We start from the raw sequence: 6,000 nt of genomic DNA on the forward strand, positions 1-6,000 counted from the left end.
AGGAACTGAAGACTTCCCCTACCCCAGTTTTTTTTCTTTTATTTTCATCTTTTTTATTTTTTTATTTTATTTTATTTATTTATTCCCTTTTGTTGCCCTTGTTGTTTTATTGTTGTAGTTATTATTGTTGTTGTCATTGTTGGATAGGACAGAGAGAAGTGGAGAGAGGAGGGGAAGACAGAGAGGAGGAGAGAAAGACAGACACCTGCAGACCTGCTTCACCGCCTGGGAAGCGACTCCCCTGCAGGTGGGGAGGCGGGGGCTCGAACCAGGGTCCTTACGCCGGTCCTTGTGCTTTGCGCCACCTGCGCTTAACCCGCTGCGCTACAGCCTGACTCCCCATCTTTTTTTTTTTTTTTTTTTTTTTTTTTTTAACCAGACCACTGATCAGCTCTGGTTTACGGTGGTGCAAGGGATTGAACCTGGGAATTTGAAGCTTCAGGCATGACAGTCTGTTTGCCCGGCATGACTGGTACATTTATTTTCTCTTTCTTTCATTTATTTTTTTCTTTATTGGGGGATTAATGGTTTACAGTTGAAATTAAAATACATTTTACAAGTGTATCATTTCTCAGTTAACCACAGAACTCTCTACCCCCCCCACACATTGGTCTCTTCTATCATTGTGTACCAGGAACTGAAGACTTCTCCCACCCCAACTTTTTTTCTTTTATTTTCATCTTTTTTTTTTTTTTCTTTAACCAGACCACTGATCAGCTCTGGTTTACGGTGGTGCAAGGGATTGAACCTGGGAGTTTGAAGTCTCAGGCATGATAGTCTGTTTGTATAACCATTATGCTATTTATCCCTGCCTAGTATACATAAATATTTTTGGATGAATGGGTTTGGTTCCTTAGGATATATCCCCAGGAGAGGAATTGCAGGGTCATCAGATAGGTCCACTTCTAGACTTCTCTCACAAGGGTTGGATCAATTTATATTCCTACCAGCAAAGTAGCAAGGTTCCTTTGCCCATAACTTCTCCAGCGTTTGTTGCTATTATTTGATATATGTCATCCTCACAGGCATAACATGTTATATCACTGTTGTCTTTATTTGCATTTCTCTGATAGTCAATGACTTGGAACACTTTTCCATATGCTTGTTAGTTTTGAGATTTATTTTTTAAATATTCATATCAACTCCCCATTTTTGGATGGGGTCAAATTTTTTTTATTGCTAAGCTTGGTGATCTTTTTAAATATATTTTGGTTATTAGCTTTTTGTCTGATGTAGGGCTTCTAAAGACATCCCATTCTGTAATGAGTCCCATTGTTTGGGTGTGGTTCCTTTTGCTATGCAGTAGCCTTTAAATTTGATGTGTCCTGCAGAGGGTAGATAGCATAATGGTTATGCAAACAGACTGTCATGACTGAGGTTTCAAAGTTCCTGGTTCAATCTCCCACACCACCATAAGCCAGAGCTGAACAGTGCTCTAGTAGAAAGTAAATAAATAAATAAATAAATTTTATGTGTCTCACTAATTTATTTTTGTTTTAGTCATCCTTGCAACTGGATTCGCATCATTGAAGATGCCTATAAACTTTATTTGGAAAAGAGTTCTGCCATACCCCTGCTGACATATGATTTTGTAACTAAATATTAAATAATGTAATTTTTAAAAGAATTTCTTTATTTATTAATGAGAAAGATAGGAGGAGATAGAGAAAGAACCAGACATCACTCTGGTACATGTACAGCTAGGGAATGAACTTGGAAACTCATGCTTGAGAATACAATGTTTTATCCACTGTGCCACATCCTGGAGCACACTAATGTAATTTTTAAAAGGAAAATAAATAAATATTTAAAAAATAATCCTGCCTATATTTTTCTTGAAATATTTGACAGTTTCTGGTACAACATCCAAATCCTTGAACTATTTGAATTTACTTTTGTGTCTTGTGAAATGTAGTGGTTCATTTTCCCACACAGACATGTTGGGCCTTGACCTCTAACAGATTCCTCACTCCATTATCACTGGTCATCTCCACCAGGAACAGCATCATGGACCTTTTTTGTGCCTCTACTGGACCTTGCCCTCAATGTGGAACAACAATAGTAGGGACTGCCCCATTCTCCAAAGTGAGGATGGGTCAACATAATGTACCACTCAAGGAAGATGGGTCCTGAAACTAGTGTAGCCTGGAATGTTCCTAGCTGTGACCACAGAATGTGACAGGGATACAGAGGTTACACAGGCTTCTGTGCTGAATATGGGCCCCAGATCAAACCAGTAGGATTTACAGTCAACAATATTTATATATTTTTCCCATATTTGGGAGCTACTCTCTTCCCTGATCTGGCTTTCTAGTCTCTTTTCCAGCTATGACACCATCTCCTCAGATAATAACCTGGACCTGCATGCATATTAGATCAGGCAAAAACTAGTAAAGCCATAGGACTCTTGGAACATACCTAAAATAGACCTACCTGCTTTTTCTAATATGTATATTGGAAATATCATCTGATATATTCTTGCCTTTAGATTCCTGATTATTAGCAATTTGTTCTGATTTATATCTTAATGGTTTTCAGCCACAAAGTTGCAGAAGCTATCATGATGCCAACCTGACTTTCCTGAGATGACCTGTCTGGTGTGTCCTGGAACCCCACCTCTCCAGAGCCCTTCCCCACTAGGGAAAGAAAGCAACAGGCTGTGCGTATGGATTCACCTGTCAATGCCCATGTCCAGCAGAGAAGCAATTACAGAAGCCAGACGTTCCACTTTCTGCAACCCATGAGGTTCCTGGGTCCATAATACCTGAAAATATAGGGAAGCTCTCAATGGAAGGGATGAGATATCCATAATGGTGATATGAGATATCCACTTTAATGGTGACAACTGTGGATTGTACCCCTCTTATCCTATGGTCTTGTCAATGTTTTTATTATATATTTATATATCTATATCTATCTATCTATATATATGTAAGGAATCTTCCAATGGAGAGGATGGGAGACAGAACTCTAATAGTGGGAATTTTATGGAATTTACCCCTCTCATCCTACAATCTTGTCAATCATTATTAAATCAATAATAAAAAAGAATAGTAGTTGTGAGAGTGGGCTCCCCTTTAGTGTCTAGTATCTGTTCTGAGGAGAAATGCTTCCAACCTCTCACTGAGTATGACATTGGCTATAGGTTTGCTATATATGGACTCCACTATCTTAAGGAATTTTCTATCTGTTCCCAATATTGTAGTCTTTTGATCATGAAGCAATATTATCTTTTGCCAAATGCTTTCTCTGTATATATTGAGACAATCTTTTGGCTTTTAGTTTTTTTTTTTTTTTTTTTACCAGAGCACTGATCAACTCTGGGTTATGGTGGTGCAGGGGATTGAACCTGGGACTTTGGAGCCTCAGGCTTGACAGTCTGTTTGCATAGCCATTATTATCTACCCCTGCCCTTAGTTTTTCTTTTATTGATGTGTTGGATCACATTGATTGACATATATATTGAACCAGTCTTGCATCCTTGGGATAAGTCTCACTTGGTCATGATTTACAACCAATTTAATATATTGCTATATCCAATTGGCTAGGATTTTGTTCAATATTTTAGCACCTATGTTGATCAGAGATACTGGTTTGTAGTGTTCTCTTTTTTTGTTGTGCCTCTGTCTGCTTTTGGTATCAGGGTGAAGTTGGCTGCATAGAAGGTGGAAGGGATCCCCACCTGCAGGGGAGTTGCTTCACAAGCAGTGAAGCAGGTCTGCAGGTGTCTGTCTTTCTCTCCCCCTTTCTGTCTTCCCCATCTCTCTCCATTTATCTCTGTCCTATCCAACAACAACAACAACAACTACAACAATAAAACAACCAGGTCAACAAAAGGGAATAAATAAATAAATATTAAGAAAAAAAGGAAAGGAAAGGAATATCTTTAATATTTTGGAAAAGCTTTAAAAATAGAGGTATTAGAACATAAAAGGATAATTCACTTATCTAGTGAGGGCTTATGTTATAAATACAAGTTTTCTCTAATAGAATTATTTATTCACTCTTCCTTGAATGTCTTGTAGAATTCATTTGTAAAGCTTTCTGATCCAGAACTTTTCTGTTGGGAATGTTCTTGACAAGTGTTCAAATTTCCTTGGATATGATTTGCATGTTTATATTTTCTGGTTCTTCTTTAAGTTTGGAAATTTATGTTTATCTAGGAACTTGTCTATTTATTCCAGGTTCTCTAGCTTGGTGGCATACAGTTGTTCATAGAAGCCTTGCAATGGGAAACTGGGGAATGTTATGCATGTACAAACTATTGTATTTACTGTTGAATGTAAAACATTAATTCCCCAATAAAGAAATAAATTAAAAAAAAGAAGAAGCCTTGCAACATACTTTGTACTGCTGTAATGTCTGTTGTGATATTTCTTCTTTCATTTACAGTCCTATTTATTTGAGTCTTTTCAGTTTTTTTTTTTTTTTTTTACTGAGTCTAGCGAGGGGTTTGTCATTTTTGTAAAAATGAAAATGCTTCTTTCTTTCTTTCCTTCTTTCTTTTCTTTACTAGGAGGTTTAATGTTTTACAGTTGATAGTAAAATTCAGTATTTTTTACATGGGTAACATTTCTCAGTTTTTTGCATAACAACTAACCTCCACCCCCCAAGTCCTCTCTGCTATCTCTGTTATGTTTCATGACTGGAACTCTCCACCCCCACTCTAGGGTCCTTTCCTTTGTTGCAATACACCAACTCCAGTCCAAGTTCTGATTTGTGTTTCCCCTTCTGTTCTTATTTTTCACCTTCTGTCTATGAGTTGGATCATCCCATATTCATCCTTATCTTTCTGGCTGGTCTCACTTCAGATAATTCCTTCGAACTCCATCCAAGATGAGGTGAAGAAGGTGAATTCATCATTTTGCTAGGCGAGCATGCAAAATTCAATTCAACATTTTGTATAGCCGACCAGTATTCAATTATATATATGACAAATCACACAGTCACTCATCTGTTGTTGTATGCCAGGGTTGTTTCCAGGTTTTGACATTACAAATTGTGCTGTTATGAACATTTCTATACACAGGCCTTTTTGGATGGATGTGTTTGGTTCCTTAGGATATATACCTGTCGTGCAGCGATGCGGGGGGGAGAGAGAGAGAGGAGGTCCTGAGCGGAGAGGGAACACAATTCTTTATTAACGCAGACACCTCAGAGTTGGGTGAGAGCACAGTGGTTTGGGCCACATGGAGCTAGCCAAAATGGCCGCTGCGTGCAGCAACCTTCCCTGGGTGAAGTCGTGGGCACCAGGAAAGGGGTTTTCAGTGTGTATGTAACCAAAGGATGAAAAGCTGAGGACAGACACATCCTCAGGGGATCTCTGGTGCCCAGCAGGAAGTTCTGCAGAGCAAGCCTGGTACAGTAATGTGCCCTGGTTCCAGAGAGATGCCCCACCCAGTGGTTGGGTCCCTCCCCTTTGCATACAGGTCTCCTTTATCCAGCTCCCTTCCCTCTATCCTATGATATCATGGGGCCCCAGCATGAGGGGAGAACTGATGGTTTTGAGATGTGCTGACACCTTGAAATCCTGCCATGCTGAGAGACAGCATAATGATGACACAAAATAGATTCACTGTCTGAGGCTCCAGGGTCCCGGGTACAATCCACAGAATGACCATAAACCAAAGCTGATCAGCACTTTGGTTGAAAAAAAAATCTGCTTTCATTGGGGGCCTGGTGGTGGCACACCTGGTTGGGTACACATGTTACAATGCATAGGGACCCAAGTTTAAGCCCCCTGGTTCCCAGCTGCAAGGGGAAAGCTTCCCTAGTGGTGAAGTAGTGCTGCAGGTGTCTCACTGTCTCTCTCCATATCACTCCCTTCCCTCTAAATTGCTGGCAATCTCTATCCAATAAATAAAAATACAAACAATTCTGCTTTCATTTCCACTCTCATTCTTGTTTCATAAACTCCTTCACGTGGTAAGCACATGACCTTGGCATTTGATACTAAGGTGACAGGGGCAGGGAGCAGGCCCAGGACACTCCCTCTGTACC

The sequence above is a fragment of the Erinaceus europaeus genome, chromosome 2 (assembly GCF_950295315.1).
Source record: "Erinaceus europaeus chromosome 2, mEriEur2.1, whole genome shotgun sequence".
NCBI classification, from domain to species: Eukaryota; Metazoa; Chordata; class Mammalia; order Eulipotyphla; family Erinaceidae; genus Erinaceus; species Erinaceus europaeus.